At 44.2% G+C, this 19,103-nt stretch overlaps 3 long non-coding RNA genes across 3 annotated transcripts; all 3 read right to left on the reverse strand.

The window, feature by feature from the left end:
• Positions 1-657: 657 nt before the first annotated feature.
• LOC310838322 lies at positions 658-3,501 on the reverse strand. The gene is made up of 2 exons (XR_014560926.1): positions 3,469-3,501; positions 658-3,224 (listed from the first exon to the last, which is right to left on the reverse strand). It is a non-coding gene; the product is annotated as an uncharacterized lncRNA (long non-coding RNA).
• Positions 3,502-4,444: 943 nt separating this feature from the next.
• LOC310838176 lies at positions 4,445-8,612 on the reverse strand. Its single transcript, XR_014560765.1, has 3 exons — positions 8,436-8,612; positions 7,183-7,293; positions 4,445-5,220 (listed from the first exon to the last, which is right to left on the reverse strand). It is a non-coding gene; the product is annotated as an uncharacterized lncRNA (long non-coding RNA).
• A 5,340-nt stretch (positions 8,613-13,952) lies between these two features.
• LOC310838149 lies at positions 13,953-18,843 on the reverse strand. Its single transcript, XR_014560730.1, has 2 exons — positions 17,763-18,843; positions 13,953-15,503 (listed from the first exon to the last, which is right to left on the reverse strand). It is a non-coding gene; the product is annotated as an uncharacterized lncRNA (long non-coding RNA).
• Positions 18,844-19,103: the final 260 nt, after the last annotated feature.

Here is a 19,103-nt window from a genome sequence, read left to right on the forward strand (position 1 = left end):
AGGATATGTTCACATTCATGGCTTGAAACACTGTGAGGGCATTTCTGCCTGGTGCATTTTCAGCTTGCTTTCTGTAGAGGACATGGGTGTCCTTTAGAGAATAAAGTGATGCCAAGGTGCCAGGAAGTGAGGGTGCAATTCTTCATCTCAAAGCAGCTTATTGCTGAGTGTGTGTTATAATGATCAGGAGGAGGATCACCAGGGAATATTCCCAAACTCACAAATCCTCCTCAATCCAGTGGAAGCTGAACACAGGAATTGTGGAACTGTAGAAGTGTAGAAGAGTTGGAAGGGACCCAAGGGACATCTAGTCCAACCTCCTGCCATGCAGGAATCTCAGCTCAAGCATCCAGGACACATGGCCACCCAACCTCTGCTTAAAAACCTCCAAGGAGCGGAGGGCGAATCTCTCTCTTATATTTCCTGGCATCGTTGAAGCACAGTCAACTCTAATCTACTCAGAGTATGCTTCCATCCGCAAGGAGCTGCTTTCTGTGAGGCAGCCACTGTAAGGCCGCCATCTTTAAACATAGGCGCATAGTGTGCAGTGTTAGCACATCTAAGGGAATGCCATATTGTCACTAACTGTGCTACTGGTCGGTGTATGTCCGATCTGACTTTTTGTGTCAAAATAAATTCACACCACACACATACAAAAGAAGTTTTACAGTTTTACTTGCTGGAACTGGGTTTTAACTTAACAAAAACAATTGACACATTGTCTCAGTTATACATCTATATTCTTACACTGATTCCAGCGTGATGAACATATTTTTATTTATTTTATTAAATTTATTTTCCACCCTTCATCCAAAAATCTCAAGGCAGTTCACAAGATAAAAATACAGGATAAAAGCACAAAAGAAATTGTTAAAACAAAAACAGCCTTCTCTGTAAATAGGTGCTTTAGGTTCACCGGTGATTTTAAATTTATTTTTCACGACACACCAGCGATTTTTTTTGTGGCATGATAGAGCTTTCCAGTATGGAGTTTAGGAGTTACTGCCCTGCCTAGGGAGCTGCCTTATACCACGTGAGTCCATGTAGCTTAAGGCTGTCCGCACCAGATTTCGGGAGCCCCTCCCCCTCCCAAGGTTGCCAAACTCACACCAACCCCAGCAAACGTGGCCAATGGCGAAGGATGATGGGAGTTGTAGTTCAGCAACATCCAGAGAACCACAGTTTCCCCACATACGGCACAAGGAATCCTAAGCTACATGGACTGAAGGTCTGACACGGCAGAAGGCAACCTCTGCACCTTGTTCATGTCACGAGACCAAGGTTCTTGAGAGCAGAAGCAGTGAGGCCTACAAGGCCTACACAATCATTCAAGCCTGCTAACTGCTAACTGTTAACAGCAAACTGCTAAGTCACTGTGACTCGTGACTCATCTTGAGTGATGACTCACTCTCCCCATAAAAGTAGGCAGCTTCTCTGTGGGCCCCAGTGTCTGAGTGTGTGTGTGTGTGTGTGTGTGTGTGTCTCAGCCAGTGTTGTATTGCTGCAGACAGAGTGGCTCCAGGACTCTAGTAAGACTGTGCCTCTGTGAAGAAACAAAATAAAAAAATTCCTTCCAGTAGCATCGTTGTTGCTGTTTAGTCGTTTAGTCGTGTCCGACTCTTCGTGACCCCCTGGACCAGAGCACGCCAAGCACTCCTGTCTTCCACTGCCTCCCGCAGTTTGGTCAACCTCATGCTGGTAGCTTCGAGAACACTGTCCAACCATCTCATCCTCTGTCGTCCCCTTCTCCTTTTCCCCTCCATCTTTCCCAACATCAGGGTCTTTTCCAGGGAGTCTTCTCTTCTCATGAGGTGGCCAAAGTATTGGAGTCTCAGCTTCACGATCTGTCCTTCTAGTGAGCACTCAGGACTGATTTCCTTCAGAATGGAGAGGTTTGATCTTCTTGCAGTCCATGGGACTCTCAAGAGTCTCCTCCAACACCAGAATTCAAAAGACCAACTAAGTTTGTTATTGGTATGAGCTTTCATGTGCATGCACACTTCTTCACATACCTTCAGATATCTCATACCAATAACAAACTTAGTTGGTCTCTAAGGTGCTACTGGGAGGATTTTTTTATATTTTCTTTTGACTATGGCAGACCAACCCGGCTACCTTCCTGTAACTACCTCTGTGAAGAGTCAGATAGATGAGCACTCTGTGTGTGCTCTTTAACTATGCTGTTTATGAACAACTTTATTTTCTCAAGTAAAAGTTTTATTCTGTTTATGAAGAAGACTCTGCGTTGATTAATTTACCACTGTGCGACAGTTCATACTGATGGGCAGTGGGTCTCCTCTGCCATCATGCACCACTATGGGCTTTAAGATATTGGGGAGGCTAGGGAAATATTAAAAGATATGTGAGGGAGGCCCTGTTTGTTGTCCTGTCCATGGCTGTAGTACTTTATGTGACTGTGAACCTCTGCTGTAGAAGAGTTCCCCCACCCCTTATTGACACATCTTCATCACTACACAAAGAGATTTCTGGTCTGCCTTACAGAGAGGGGTGAAATGAGTTTTGTTCTATTTGTTCCCATGACTCTGTCAGCAGACCTGGACCTAAAGGTATACGTGGACCAGATCTTAAGCCGCTGTGAATCTTCCAGTTCACCTGTAGGGTCTGCCTCCTACACTGATTTCAAAGTAATAATTAAAGAGAACTGGGATTGTATCAGTAGGAAATATACCACACAGCCCCTGCTTTCCTGGGTGTTTCTTCATTAGTAGAAGTTTATTTATCCCCACCCACCCCTCATAGGTCCAGGACTTTGTTTAATTAAAAAATACTCACACAAGGAGTTTTTCCCCTTTTATTTTTTCACTCAGCCTGCTTCGTTCCGAGACTTAAATCAGCCCCCATGCACACTGTATGGAAGCACCCCAAAGGTGAGAGGGCAGCGAGCAGATATGGCCAGGGGCTGAGACTGACCAGAGACTGAAATCCATTTTTAAAACATCTACTGCACCTACATTAGCAGACCGCGTTTCAGTTTATGAAAGACATAGTCATCACAATCTCATAGGAAATGAAGACATATTGTACATTCATGAATCTTGAGGAAGGGAAAAGATAAGGAACAGCATTCCTGAGGGGAAATTCCAGTCACAATGATTACACAGAAAAGAAAATGGAATATGGATTACAACTTAAATTTAACTCCATTAAAACAAAACACTGAAGCATTAGATAAAATAAGTGTTGAAAAGCTTTTACAGTGGTACCTTGCAAGACAAAATTAATTCGTTCTGCGAGTTTTTTCGTCTTGCAAATTTTTTGTCTTGCAAAGCACGGATTCCCATAGGAATGCATTGAAAATCAAACTTGCAAGATGTTTTCGTCTTGCGAAGCAAGCCCATAGGGAAATTCGTCTTGCGAAGCAACTCAATAAATGAAAAACTCTTTTGTCTTGCGAGTTTTTCGTCTTACGAGGCATTTGTCTTGCGAGATACCACTGTATTGTCGCACTGCATGCAAATCTAGCAATTATGTTATCTATTACAGTGGTGCCTCGCAAGACGAAATTAATTCGTTCCGCAAGTTTTTTCTTCTTGCGAGTTTTTCTTCTTGCGAAGCACGGTTTCCCATAGGAATGCATTGAAAATTAATCAATGCGTTCCTATGGAGACCGTCCGGGGACAGAGGGGAAGCGCCGCGCGCCTTCCCCTCTGTCCCTGGACCGGTTTAAAGCAAGGGGCAGTGGGGAGAAGATTACTTATCCCCATTGCCTGCCCCGCAATCTCCCCGGACCTGTTTTAAAGCAAGGGAAAGGGCAGCGGGGAGAATCGTTTCTCCCCGTTGCCGCCCCTTGGTTCAAAAGGGGTCCGGGGAGAAAGGGGAAGGCGCGCTGCGCTTCCCCGCTATCCCCGGAGCTTGTGGGGCAAGCTTCATTTTGCGAAGCAAGCCCATAGGGAAATGCGTCTTGGGAAGCGGCTAAGAAAACGAAAAACTCCTTCGTCTAGCGAGTTTTTCGTCTTCCGAGGCGTTCGTCTTGCGGGGTACCACTGTATATTTCAAACAGCCACCTCCCACCAGTCCAAAATACAGTAGTTTAAACTTTGCTACATTACAGTTACATGGCAGTATTAAGAAAAGAAAAAATATTCCAGCACTCTAACCAAACAGGGGGTCAGGGGGACAGGGTTCACTGGACTCAGGGCAGATGAGAATTCAGAATCCAATGGACAAAATCCAGGAGAGTCTGGGTCCAGCCCCCTACCTGACCCCCTTGACTGCGAGTGTGGGATGGGAGGATCTAACAACGCAGTTCAGGACTGACCAATCATTAGAATGCTCCCAAGTTAGGGGAGATACCTGTTGTGCCCAATGTAAAAAATCACAGTCTATGGATGGGGCTAGTTACTTGTCTGTGTTTCTTTAGCGCTTGCAGTGTTTGTCATGCCAGCTCAGATCCCTGTACAGACATATTGTGGCCAGGGGACGGTTTTGGTTTTGCTTTTCTGGGTGTTTAATACCATGGCTTGGCTGGAGTGAGAAATCTTTCTTTAAATCCTTGCATCGGCAAAATCCCCAGCCTAGCCACTCATCATCAAACTCAGTTGAATTCAGCACAGCTTATTCTTGGGCACACGGCATAGTTATATATTTAAATCAAATGGTTGAGAAAGACTGAGGAATCTGTCTACGAAATCTTGCAACTGCAAAATCCTGAGCCTGTGTACTCAGAAGTAAGCTTTGCTGAATTCAATGCAGCTTACTCCTGAAGAAGACAAATTGGCAAATAGCCTTAACATCAGAACTGTCCAAAGGCTTTAGCGTTGTACTAGATAACAGTGGGGAAGGGAGAAGCTTAGAAACAATGACAGAAAGATAGCAAAATTAGGTGTCTTAGCTTGAGAACATAGATGGAAATTTTGACATGGATAATGGTTTAATAAAAATAAAAATCAGGCTAATATATTCTATATCCTTTTCTGTGGTTTGTCCAATTAAAACAGGGCTTCCTGGCTTCCATGATGGAGCAAGAGCATGAACTCTTTTAATACAATGTCTTTGTGAGATTTACACCTAACAGCATAACTGTTACAACCACAACCAATTTAAGAATACAATATTAAAATCACTCAATGCAAAAGTCAGTAAAACAGCAGTCTACTTTCTTTTTAGCGCGATTGTAGCGCGTCCAAACCTTTCCACAGTACTTTCTGAAGGATTTGGGGGGACAGGATTTGTGGACTAGTTGTAATTCACCGGTTTTGACTGCAGAGAGAAAGGAAAGCATTTGCATTTGAATGAATGTGATTTTATTAGCCTAGTCCATAGACCATAACAAGAGAAAGGAGAACATACCAAAAAGCACAAAGGTTTACTACACATTACTACTCGAACAGAATTTTGATTTTTAATTTGCTTTAAAAAAAGTAGGGGGGGGAATCAACATTAAAATAAAATGAAGTTAAAGGATGGGAGAGATACATGCCAGAATAAATCTATAATCTTAAATCTCAGAATCTCTACCACAATGATCTAAAATGGATCCCAAATTCATTTTCCTAAGTCTGGAAGCCCTTACTGCAAAAGAGGTCCATGTTCAATTGACATATCCATTTGTTCCTTGGAATGAAAAGCTTCCTTTTCAATCCCTGTCTAACATGTCATCTCCTTAAGTAACTATTTTAAAATATCTGTTTGTCTACTAGCTGCTTTCAAGGCACAGAAGCAGGGCCTCCCGTGGACCCTTTATGGCCTCTTGCTACTGATCTCATTTCTTCCAAGAAGCACAGAATCTGGCAAGGACCCTGTTATTTCCAAAGCTAGTGGAACCACGGGCTCTGGTATCCCTGGGAAGCAGGGACTATGGCAGCCAGGGCAGTGCTCCTGATACTATGCTGCAGAATGGTGCACCTCAGCCTTATGAGGAACAGTTGAGGGAGTTGGGTATGTTTAGCCTGGAGGAGAGAAGACTGAGATGTGATGTGATAATCATCTTCAACTATCTGAAGGCCTGTCACATGGAAGATGCATCAAGGTGTTTTTTCCTGCTGCTCCAGATGGTAGACCCCATACCAGTGGGTTCAAATTATAAGAAAGGAGATTCAAACTAAGCAATAAAAAGAGCTTGAACTAGATTAAAAAAGGTAAAGGTAAAGGACCCCTGACAGTTAAGTCCAGTAGAAGACGACTCTGGTGTTGCAGCCCTCATCTTGCTTTACAGGCCGAGGGAGCCGGCATTTGTCCGCAGACAGTTTTTCCGGGTCATGTGGCCAGCATGACTAAGCTGTTTCTGGTGCAATGGAACACCGAAACCAGAGCAGCGTACGGGAACGGCATTTACCTTCCCACCAAAGCGGTACCTATTTATCTACTTGCACTGGCGTGCTTTCGACCTGCTAGGTTGGCAGAAGCTGGGACCGAGCAAGGGAACTCACCCCGTTGTGGGGATTCAAACCACTGACCTTCTGATCAGCAAGCCCAAACAGCACAGTGGTTTAGACCACAGCGCCACCCACTGCCCTATTGAACTAGATTAAGGATGCCAAAAGTCCAGGTTTACCCAGACATATCTGGGAAATTGCATTGGGGGGGGGGATTTTCAGTAATTTATAAAATGTCTGGGAAAATCCAGGCATATGAAAACTCTAATTTATTTTCCCTTCTATTTCTAAAGTTCCATGATGTGTGATTCTTCTTCTTCTTCATTATTATTATGACAAAGTAATAATCATAAATAAATAAGAATTAAAAAGTGCACCCCCCCACCAAGACCATTCAATTGTAACTATCAAACCTCCCAAAATTTCAACACCTCTTGCGATGGTTTGACCCCTTTCCGTTTTAACAGTACGAATTCTACAAACACGCTCCATATCTTCTCGAAACCATTTCTCCTGCATATTCCCCGTCTTACCTTAAAGGCACATGTTAATTTATCATTAATAGCTATATCCCACACCTCCTTATACCATTCTTCCATTTTATATTCTGCTTGCCCCTTCCACTTCCTAGGTATCATAATTTGTGCAGCTGTCAATAAATTTGTCAGCAAGTCCGTCATCGGTATGAAGGCTATGTGTGGTTCTTTTGACCACTTGGAAACAGAATGCTGAACTAGATGGACCTTTGGTCAGATCTAGCAGGGCTCCTTATGACCACTGAGAAGACAGGTGCCCTGCGCCCCCCTAGTTACACAAACGAAAAATTTAAAAAGGAAAGTCTCCTTACCACTGTACACTTCCATCACGCTGCAGAATTCTCCTTCACATTCCTCAAAACCCTCACTGCATATTGGGCCTGGAGCAAATGAACTGCATTTTTTGCACTTTACAGCATCTACTGCAAAAGAGAGGAGGTTTTGATTTTATTGTTTGTTCCTGAAAACATTACATTACAACTCACCAAATCAGGAGCAAACTAAGGCCCAAACTAAGGCCCAGTAGGCAAACTAAGGCCCATTCGCCTTCTAAATCCCGCCCGTGGACGGTCAGGAATCAGCTTGTTTTTACATGAGTAGAATGTGTGCTTTTATTTAAAATGCATCTCTGAGTTATTTGTGGGGCATAGGAGTTCGTTCATTATTATTTTTTCCAAAATATAGTCCGGCTCCCCCCGAGGTCTGAGGGACAGTGGACCGGCCCCCTGCTGAAAAAGTTTGCTGACCCCTGATTCTAGGTTAAACCCGGGGCTCCAAGCTCTCGGTGTTTTGCAGAGGTCCTGGGTCTGCTTTCACTTCCTGCCTTTTTAAAAATTTTCCTTCCTAATGGGCAGCTGTCTGTGCCGCAACACATAGTACCAGGGAGACCCAAGCAACACCCGTCCTAATTTAAGTAGGGATGCATCAATATTTATTGTCTTAAGCCCCCCAAATCCTATTGGCACCGAAAGCTAACAGTAAGAGGAAGGATTTTTTTTCCCCTTTGAAAATTGGTCTAAACTTGTATGGATTTTGATATTGAAATTGTAGGCATATTTGTGGCTTGGTCCTGTGTTCCTCTCCTTGATGGTGGACAAGAGATTTAAAAAGAAAAAGAGGGCACACTGCTGTCCGCAGAACTGAGCTCTGACACAAACTCAACATTTACCCAAACATGCCGAGTACTGACACCAATGCTGCAAAGCCCATTTGGAGATTTCTCCATTTTAGGAAGTGAGGTGGAGGAGTAACATACAATAACTAGGGGACTGCTTTTTGTTTTAACCATCCTGAGGTAGTAGAAGAAGAGTTTGGATTTGATATCTCACTTTATCACTACCCAAAGGAGTCTCAAAGCGGCTCACATTCTCCTTTCCCTTCCTCCCCCACAACAAACACTCTGTGAGGTGAGTGGGGCTGAGAGACTTCAGAGAAATGTGACTAGCCCAAGGTCACCCAGCAGCTGCATGTGGAGGAGCAGAGATGCGAACCCAGTTCACCAGATTACAAGTCTACCGCTCTTAACCACTACACCACACTGGCTCTCAGTAATGCGGAGACTTACCTCCAGACTTGAGGCAAAGTAAAACACAGAATGCAAGCAGCCAAGCCTGAGCCATTCGTGGGCCTCGGTTGTCAAGAAAGAAGCCTTGTCCCATTGGAAAGCTTTTTTTAAAATGAAGAGACTGCTTTTAAAGGCTTGCAACTGAGAAACTACAGATCTGGCCTCCAGCCAATGAGTCGTTAGTCAGCTACACATCAGTTGGTTTGAGGAAACAGGCTGAATATAGCTTTTATGGAAAAAAATAAATGCCTTTTTCTGAAAGGCAATACGCTCTGGTGGTTTGAAACAGCAGGGATGTGGTAGCAGTTCCCTCAAGCTGTTTGGGGCATGGTGTACTGATCATTGAGACAAATCCGAGTAAGCTATGGAGGGATCAGCAGGAAGCTATAAAGATTGTCCCAGACCTCAGATACTATCTTATGTGAAGGGAATATTTATTCCTTTTAATGGGTTCCCTGTCCACCTCCATATTTCTTGGTTGGTTGAGTCACATAGAATCAAAGCTGGGGTTGATGCTTGCGACAGGGGAGAGTTAAAAGGCAGGTAGCTTGGTTTTTTGGTTAGTCAGTTGAGGGAGGCCATTTGATCTTGGATGCTGAGTACTAGGAGAACCATCTGAATATGCTAGTGCTGTGCTAAGGGGTATGAGTTCCTTAAAGGGTAAAGGGACCCCTGACTATTAGGTCCAGTAGTGGCCGACTCTGGGGTTGTGCCGCTCTTCTCACTTTACTGACCAAGCGAGCTGGCGTACAGCTTCCGGGTCATGTGGCCAGCATGACTAAGCCAGTTCTGGTGAACCAGAGAAGCACACGGAAACACCGTTTACCTTCCCGCCGGAGCGGTACCTATTTATCTACTTGCACTTTGACGTGCTTTCGAACTGCTAGGTTGGCAGGAGTAGGGACTGAGCAAACAGGAGCTCATCCCCATCGCAGGGATTCAAACCGCCGGCCTTCTGATCGGCAAGTCCTAGGCTCTGTGGTTTAACCCACTGCGCCACCTATGAGTTCCTTAAACAGCCCATCTATTTTAAAGCATACTCAAACACACAGGTCACTGTAATCATACCAGCTGCCATTTGTTTGCTTCTTGTTGGAATTTTGTGACTCTACAGAGTGGATGCCAATCTACCAATGCCCAGGCTGCATCAATACCTGTGGTTAGGAAAGTGATGGGAAGATACAGGGGCAGAGGAAGTGGTGTGTGGTGGGGGCAGGTTGCCCCAGGTGTCACCACTGAGGGGGCTGACAAAATACTGGGTGGCACTCACCACGGGGCCTGCAGCGTGCCCGAGCCACACGTCTCTCCTGGGTCCACCCGCTACTCCCCCCCCAAATGTAGGGCGGCTGAGTGGGAGGAGGCAGGCAGACACCTTGGAGGCCCCACGGAGCGTCCTGCCCTGGCTCGCCCTGCCCCATGGGCAGCTGGCCCCGCTCCTGGGCACAGGCCACGTGCGCCACCCCAAGCGCCCAATCAGCTTGCTCCGCCACTGGGAAGATACTGGTCGTTGATTGCAGTATCATCAGCTTAATGAAGTATTTAAGTTGGATAAAAAGAACAGGGTTTTTTTTAATAAAACGTCCCAGTTTGAAAAAGAGTTGCTAGAAAATAAAAATAAATTATTTCCCAAAATGTATAAACTATTATTGGAATGGCAAACAGAAGATGAGGAGGTAAATCAGTGATGATACACTGGGCAAGAGACTGGTTATAATATGGCTGCATGGCAGAGGTAATGGACTGCGGATTTAAAATGTACAGCATGCTATACTTTGGGGGGCGGGAACTGTACAAAAATGATGTATCAATGACATTTAATCCCTAGTAAATTAGCTAAAATGTATAAATCGAAATCAAACATATACTGGAAACGTAAGGAGAAAGAGGGTGTCTTTTTTCATATGTGGTGGATGTGTAAAGTAGTAATGGGAAATGTTTTATAATGAGTTGAAAAAAAACTGTTGAAGATTTTTTTTTTTTTAAGGAAGCAGAAACTTTTCTTTTAGGAATAATTGGTGTGGAGAACCCGATGGATCAGAAAAAAAATCTTTATGTGCGTGACCATTGCTGCCCAGATGGAAAGAAGATACTGTCCCGATCAAGGAAGATAAAATTAATTGACTATGCCAAAATGGCAAAGCTCACGGGAACAGTTAGAAACCAGGAAGAGGTAACCTTTAATAAAGAATGGGTGAAGCATATAGTTTATTTGAAAAATGATAGCAAACAATTAATTTCATGAGTAGGATTGATGTATTGATGAGCCAGTGTGGCGTAGTTGTTAAGAGAGGTAGTCTTGTAATCCGGTGAACCGGGTTCGCTTCCCTGTTCCTCCACATGCAGCTGCTGGGTGACCTTGAGCTAGTCACAATTCTCTGAAGTCTCTCAGCCCCACTCACCTCACAGAGTGTTTGTTGTGGGGGAGGAAGGGAAAGGAGAATGTTAGCCTCTTTGAGACTCCTTAAAAAGGGGGTGAAAGGCGGGATATCAAATCCAAACTCTTCTTCTTCTTCTTCTTCCTCTTCAGAGCATTCCCTGACAAAAGATTAGCAAAAATTGGAAGTATAAAGGAAATGCAGGGGGAATAATCATAGCATAAAGATCCACAAAGGGTTTTGCAACTGAATTACATTTTTTTAAAACTGTCAACTCACATCAAAATGTCATTTTCTTTGCTGCAACCTTTTATTAAGAAATAATAAATTAAATGTTGGAATTTCTGTGGAAGAATTCGATACAAGGTGAAGTGCGTGAGGAATTGAATGGGTGGTGGAAAGGCAGAAGAAGAGGAAGAAGAGAAGAGTTTGGATTTGATATCCCGCCTTTCACTCCCTTTAAGGAGTCTCAAAGCGGCTAACATTCTCCTTTCCCTTCCTCCCCCACAACAAACACTCTGTGAGGTGAGTGGGGCTGAGAGACTTCAAAGAAGTGTGACTGGCCCAATGTCACCCATCAGCTGCATGTGGAGGAGCGGAGATGCGAACCCGGTTCCCCAGATTATGTGACTACCGCTCTTAACCACTACACCACACAGGCTCTCCCACCACACTGGCTCTCCAAAGGCAGAAATAAGAGCTAATTTGTCTGTGGCTAGGGGGCGCAATCTGGATGGTTCTGCCAGGGGCGCAAGATCACCTAGCTACGGCTCTGCAGGAAACCACAGTTGGGGAGAGGGCTCTTGTAATTATTATTATTATTATTATTATTATTATTATTATTATTATTATCATCATCATCATCATCATCATCATCATCATTATTTATACCCCAACCATCTGACTGGGTTCCCCCAGCCACTCTGGGTGGCTTACAGAATATATAAAACATAATAAAGCATCAAACATTAGAAATTTCCTGATACAGGGCTGCCTTCAGATGTCTTCTGAAAGTTGTAAAGTTCTTTATATCCTTGACATCTGGCCAATTGGTGTCAAAGAAGGATAGAACATTCTTTATGTATGCTACAACAGCAGCAAGAATACTCATCGCAAAGTATTGGAAGACACAAGATCTACCCACCTTGGAAGAATGGCAGATGAAGGTGCTAGACTACATGGGACTGGCAGAAATGACTGGCAGAATCCGAGACCAGGGGAGAGAGACAGCGGAAGAAGATTGGAATAAATTTAAGGACTATCTTAAGAAACATTGCAAAATTAATGAATGTTAGAATGACGTTGGTTTAGAAATTACGTGGTTTCCAGCTGTAATGGATAAGTAAAAAGAAAAGAAAGGCCAAAAATTAAATGAAAATTAAGGGAAAGGATTTGCTGAATTAATAAATTAGAAATTGGAATACAGAAAGGGGAGGTATGAGGAAGTCGGGGAAGTAAGTTATAAGAAAATAAGGGATTGAAATTATACTTGTTTTTATTTTTGTCTGTTTGTATTATTGTTTTGTTTTGTTTTTATATAATTTTTGAAACTTTAATAAAAATCTTTTAAAAAATAAAAAATAAACGATGGAGAAGCTCCTTCAGGTATACTGGGCCGAGGCCATTTAGGGCTTTAAAGGTCAGCACCAACACTTTGAATTGTGCTCAGTCTCTGTGACCACTCCCAGTCACCAGTCTAGCTGCCGCATTCTGGATTAATTGTAGTTTCTGGGTCACCTTCAAAGGTAGCCCCATGCAGAGCGCATTGCAGTTGTCCAAGCGGTTAGATAGCTAGAGCATGCACCACTCTGGCGAGACAGTCCGCAGGCAGGTAGGGTCTCAGCCTGTGTACCAGATGGAGCTGGTAGGCAGCTGCCCTGGACACAGAATTGACCTGCACCTCCATGGCCAGCTGAATTGGAGAACTGGAGAACTGCTTTGAAAAATTCAGACAAGTGTGACTTTTGGAGGAAGGCTGTGGTTCATTTGTCATATTTCTTTGAAAAGTGCAGATTTGTAAGGTTCAGTTTTAAATGTGATCTGAATTACATTTCTCCTCCCTCCCTAGCTCGGCTCAATGGGGAAGCTGTCGGCAACATTCAGATGAATACACAAGGGCTTCTCCTTTAATCCCTTTGCTCAGCATATGAGGTGCTGATGCTGTAGATGTGGTCTAAGGGCAGAGCGAGCATGATTGGCTAGTGTCCTCCTCCCTTCATGTTCTCTGAAAATATTTGGAGGTGAAAGTCTGAATGGGCCTTGCGATTCCACATGTTCCATTTTCTCCTGTGACTGCATCACTTCTCCCTATTATGCCACTCTTTTAGAAATAATTTTATGGGAAGCTGAAGAAACCATGAAGAGAGTTATCAACATTATTTGCTGATGAATGTTTTTCATTAGATTTTAATATTGCTATACAGTAGTACCTTGGTTCTCCAATGACTTGGTACTCAAACAACTTGGAACCCAAACACTGCAAACCCAGGAGTAAGTGTTCCAGTTTGCAAACTTCTTTCGGAAGCCGAACGTGCTCCGATTTGAGTGTCACACTTCTATTTTGAGTTTTATGCTACCAATTTGAGTGCCACACTTTTGTTTTGAGTGTTACGCTGAGGTCTGTCTGTTTTTGCTATTTTGTTTTTGTGTTTTTGTTTCTGCGGCTCTTTTTGTTTTGTTTTTGTGACTGTGTGGAACCCAGTTCAGCTACTGATTGATTGGTTGATTGCGTGATTTCAGTACATTGTTTATTGTTTCATGGTCTTGTTAGATAGTAAAATTCATGTTAAATTGCTGTTTTAGGGGTTGTTTTTAAAAGTCTGGAACAGATTAATCCATTTTGCATTACTTTCTATGGGAAAGCGCACCCTGGTTTTGGAACGCTTTGGTTTTGGAACGGACCTCCAGAACAGATTAAGTTTGAGAACCAAGATACCTCTGTAGTTTCATTATTAGTAGAGGTTTATATATCCCCTGCCCCTAAGGCTGGAATTTAGGTGTGTGTGTTTTTTTTTTAATCCAAAATTGAGCTTTTCTCTTTTATTTTTCACTGCCTATTTCTTGCCAACACTCAAAACAGTGCGCCCTGTCACTTTCCCCCAGCAGGTGAGAGGGCAGTGAGCAGATATAATGGACAAGGGACTGAAATCAGTGTGAAATATTTATTGCAACTACATTAACAGAAGACCAGTGAATGCATTTCAGTTTATGACAGATGTAAGCGCATCGCACATAAATGAGCCCTGAGGTAGGGAAAATACAAAGAAGAGTGTTTTCAAGGGGAATATCAAGAAACAACAATTACATGGGCAACAAATATAGATTAAAACATAATTACAACTTTTAAACTTTACTCCAAATAAAACACTGAAGCATCCGATTAAAAAGTAAGATCTTTTCTTCAGCTAAGAATCTATAGAACAGGAACTCTACCGATGTTGCCTCAAAATGTTGGAAGATGGTCTTAATGTAAGATATGGGGAATGTGGCCAATGGGGATGATCCACGTGTGCTTTACTAGAAATGAGAACCGAATAAAGAGTCCTGCTGTTTCCAGGAGAGCAGACTGCGCACAGCACTGGTTGGCAGGTGCCCATGACCTCATCAAGAAATACCACAGTCCACTCCAGTTCCGAAGGAAACTGTGCACTTTCTGGGGGGGGTGTGTGTCATTTTTCAAACAATAAGACAATGAAAGGATGTCTTAATGAGTGAACACAAATGAGTGGACCTGCTCCCTAGAGCACAGAGGAGAAGCAAAGCTGTGAATGAGTACCGTATTGGCCCAAATATGCCGCACTTTCTTCCCAAATTCCGACTGTGAAAAGTTAAAGTGCAGCTTAAATTCACGGCCTTAGGCTTTTGCAATATCGCTGCTGAAACAGACATACGGTAAAACATGACGGGTGTGAGTGCCTGCGGAATTTTTAGGGAGCCGCTTATATTCGGTTATTGTATTTTTTTATCCCCCACCCCTTGATTTTTAAAGGGGCGGGTTATATTCGGGTGTGGCTTATATCCAGGCCAATACAGTATTTGATTCACAGCTATGCATAGACAGTCATTCCGTTGCTGGGTACTGTGCACTGCGAAGTAGGAAAGCTTCTGTACTCATGAAGGTTTCTCATGCATTTAGGACTCTGGTGCGGGAACCTTCCATGAATACAGAAAGCTCCCTGTGTCACACTGATAGCCATCAGTTCAGAGATGGTGATGAGGATGGAAAAGGGGAGGAGTCAGTCTTGCCTTTCCCCTGCAGCCTGCTTGTTCTGATGGCATCAGAACACCTGCAAAGAGCTTTCATCTGTCATTTGAATTGCAATGGGAAGACCTGGCTTTCACCATGCAGAAAGGACAAAGAAACTGTTATGTCTTTCTGAGATCCACACTCGAAAGGATAACACCACCACCACCACAGAATTTCTTACCCACCCTCTACCATGAGGTCCCTGGACAGGTTGAAATGATTTAGGAATACAATATTCACAGAATCACAGAACTATAGAGTTGGAAGATACCCCAAATTTAGTGCAACCTCTTGCGATCCAGGGATCACTGCTAAATCATTAATTACATTGATTAGTCTCACAGCATAACAATTTATGTATTTTCTTATCTTTTTCCCAATCTTTTCCACAGTACGCTTTCGATTTTGCATCGCCGCAGTCTTTGTAGTATTTAGTCATTGCACCAGCTGGAGAGAGAAAGGGAAGGATTTCTGTGAGTATTAACTTGTGAATGAAGACAATGTGATTGATCGTTCATAGGCCATGTCATAAAAGACTAGAGAACATATCAAAGGGGACAAAGTTTACTCCACACCAAAGTAAAAAACATTTTGAACTCCATCTTTAAAATGTACCTAGAATAGAATTTGGAATTTATTGTGCTACAACCACTAAAAAAAAACAACGTTCAAATAAAATCAAGTAAAAGCAGATACATGTGAAAATAAATATAACAACCTCAAACCTCAGAATTTCCACCACAATGATCTAAAATAGATCCCAAATAGGGTTTCCTAAGTCTGGAAGCCTTTGCTGCAGTAAACGCCACACCACTTCCCAATCTGATCTCATTTGTTTCGTGTATTTTTCTAATTATTGTTGGTTTGCATTCCCCTGTTGAATTTATTCATTGTGGCCCTAGCGAACGACACAGGAGGTCCCTAAGCAGGTGTTGGCCTGCTTAAATGCACTTGAGAGGGCCAAGGCCACTGGGTCTGCTCCCTTACTTGAAAAGGTTGATCCACCTGAAAAGAAGACCAAGTCTGCAGGAGTTGTCAAGCACAAGAAGGCTTGTCCAGATGCTTTTAATCTTGTCCCAGCATTCCCAGATGAAGGGGAAGCCAAACCCATCACAGCCCCTCTGAAGAAGAGTTTGGAATTGATATCCCACTTTATCACTACCCTAAGGAGTCTCAAAGCGGCTAACATTCTCCTTTCCCTTCCTCCCCCACAACAAACACTCGGTGAGGTGACTGGGGCTGAGAGACTTCAGAGAAGTGTGACTGGCCCAAGGTCACCCAGAAGCTGCATGTGGACGAGCGGAGAAGCGAACCCGGTTCACCAGATTACGAGTCTATCACTCTTAACCACTACACCACACTGGCTTGGGTTTTACTGGTGCTTACTCTGAATCGGGAGGTGGACCATGCCCCTGATCCAGTGTTGGCTGACTCCAGGTGAGTCACACTCCTCAAAACATGGGGGGGGCGGGGGGGGCAACCCTGCCAACCTGTGGAGCTTTCAAGCAGGGAGACCTAGTCTATCTTGGCTTTTCTCTTGGACCTTTTAAAAAAGGTAACGGACCCCTGACAGTTAAGTCCAGTCACAAACGACTCTGGGGTTGTGGCGCTCATCTCGCTTTACTTGCCGAGGGAACCGGCATACAGCTTCTGGGTCCTGTGGCCAGCATGACTAAGCCGCTTCTGGTGAACCAAAGCAGTGCATGGAAACTCCGTTTACCTTCCCACTGGAGCGGTACCTATTTATCTACTTGCACTTTGACGTGCTTTCAAACAGCTAGGTTGGCAGGAACAGGGACCGAGCAACAGGAGCTCACCCTGTCGCGGGGAGTCGAACCACCAACCTTCCGATCAGGAAGCCCAAGAGGCTCAGTGGTTTAGACCACAGCACCACTTAGCTTTAGTTAAAAATGAAAAGGGACAGTTCCATGTTTACATCAGAGGGGGAGTTAGAGGTGCGGTTGCACTGGGCATAAAGCCTCGGGGGTGCTACAGGGGTATAGCTGCCATGTGTCTATTTTTTTAAGGACACATCCTCTTTTTCAGATGTAAAGTTTATGTCGGGGGGGGTGTTAATTTGCCAAAATGTCTCTGGCTATACTTTCTGGATGAGACATTCACATAACTGGCGACTGAAGTCTTGTTTTCCTTTTCTCTTCTCCTGCACCCCCCTCCCCCAAGCAATATATCACAGCTTCTATAGCCTACATATAGAAGGGGTATTTAAATTGAGAGAAGTCATAATGTAGAATCTATGATGTAGAATGGAAGGGAAGAGGCAAGGGGGTACCGAATTTTGGCACCGGACAGGGCAGGGCTGAAATTTGAGACCTGAAGGTCTGCCACTGTTTACATTTCCCTATATAGTGAATATGGAACAATCATCTGATTTGATCCTGGAATGTCCCATTTTTTCTTAGGACGTCCCTATTTTCATCAGAGAAATGTTGGAGGGTAAGGAGTTATTCGGACCCTGAACCAAGGAGATAAGTAACTGCAACCTTTAGAAGACATCTCAAAGTAGCCCTGTATAATGAAGTTTTTTTAATGTTTTGTGATGTTTTTATATATTGGAAGCCGCCCAGAGTGGCTGAGGCAACCCAGTCAGATGGGCACGGTATAAATAATAAAAATGTTGTTGTTGTTGTTATACAGGACATCTCTATTTTCATTGGAGAAATGTTGGAGGGTATGAAGACTGCTTACCATCATATACTTTCATCAATGTGCAGAATGATCCTTCACATACCAGACCACTTGGCTTGCAAGGCGCATTTGGGGCACCTGAACTGCATTTGTTGCATTGTACAGCATCTACTGCAAAAGAGAGGAAGTTTTGCATTATTGCGAGTCTCTGCAAAATCAGATCAAGGGCTTCAAAATCAGATCAAGGGCTTTGCTATGGAGCCACAGGCCCTGAGCCCTCCTACAACTGCCCTTATTTTCTTCCCTAATGGGCAGTTGTCTGTGCTGCAAAACACACTGCCAGCGAGGCCCCAGCCACTGCTCTCTTCATTTGTGGAGGGACCAATTGATACACATTCTGCTAATGCCTACAGCAGTAGCTTTCAACCAGTGTGCCGTGGCACCCTGGGGTGCCTTGAATGATGGTCAGGGGTACCACGGGCAACACTGGACTCTGTCCCTCTCTCCTTCCCTCCCTCCTCTGATGTGCTCTCATGTCTCTGCCTCCCAAACAGCTTCCATGGCTGTTTATTGCAGCAGCCCTGACTATAAGCTCTACAGATGAATGGTGCCTCTGGGAACCACCTCTCTTTGGGGCAAGAGGGGGCAGCTCAGAGACCAAGGACAGCAGCAGCAGCTGCCTGGAGGACTCCCAAGGAGAGGGAAGGGGAGAGGAGGCTGAGGGAGCCCTCCACAAAGGAGGACGTTCCAAAAAGGGTGAGAGGCTGCCAGCTCTGCAGGCAAGGGGTGACAAAACCGGTCTCCTGTAGTTGGTTAAGGGAGCTGTAGACTCAAAAAGGTTGAAAATTTCTGGCCTACAGAATGTTGTTTGCACCCTTTGCTGTCAGAATTAAGGTTAAGGTAAAGGGACCCCTGACCATTAGGTCCAGTCGTGGACAACTCTGGGGTTGCGGTACTCACCTCGCTTTATTGGCCGAGGGAGCCGGCGTACAGCTTCCGGGTCATGTGGCCAGCATGACTAAGCCGCTTCTGGCAAACCAGAGCAGCGCACGGAAATGCCGTTTACCTTCCCATCGGAGCAGTACCTATTTATCTACTTGCACTTTGTGCTTTCGGACTGCTAGGTTGGCAGGAGCTGGGACAGAGCAACAGGAGCTCACCCCGTTGCAGGGATTCGAACCGCTGACCTTCTGATCGGCAAGCCCTAGGCTCTGTGGCTTAGCCCAGAGCGCCACCCACGTCCCTTCCTGTCAGAATTGTTGTTGTTGTTGTTGTTGTTGTTGTACCCCAGAAAAAAAGAGAAAGTGGGTTTTCTCTTTGAAAGTCAGACTAAATTTCCATCTATGTGCATAGATTAGGATATGGAAATTGTATGCAGATTTGTGCCATGGTCCTGTGCCC

The sequence above is a fragment of the Podarcis gaigeae genome (genome assembly GCF_964106915.1).
Source record: "Podarcis gaigeae genome assembly, chromosome: 2".
Taxonomy (NCBI): Eukaryota; Metazoa; Chordata; class Lepidosauria; order Squamata; family Lacertidae; genus Podarcis; species Podarcis gaigeae.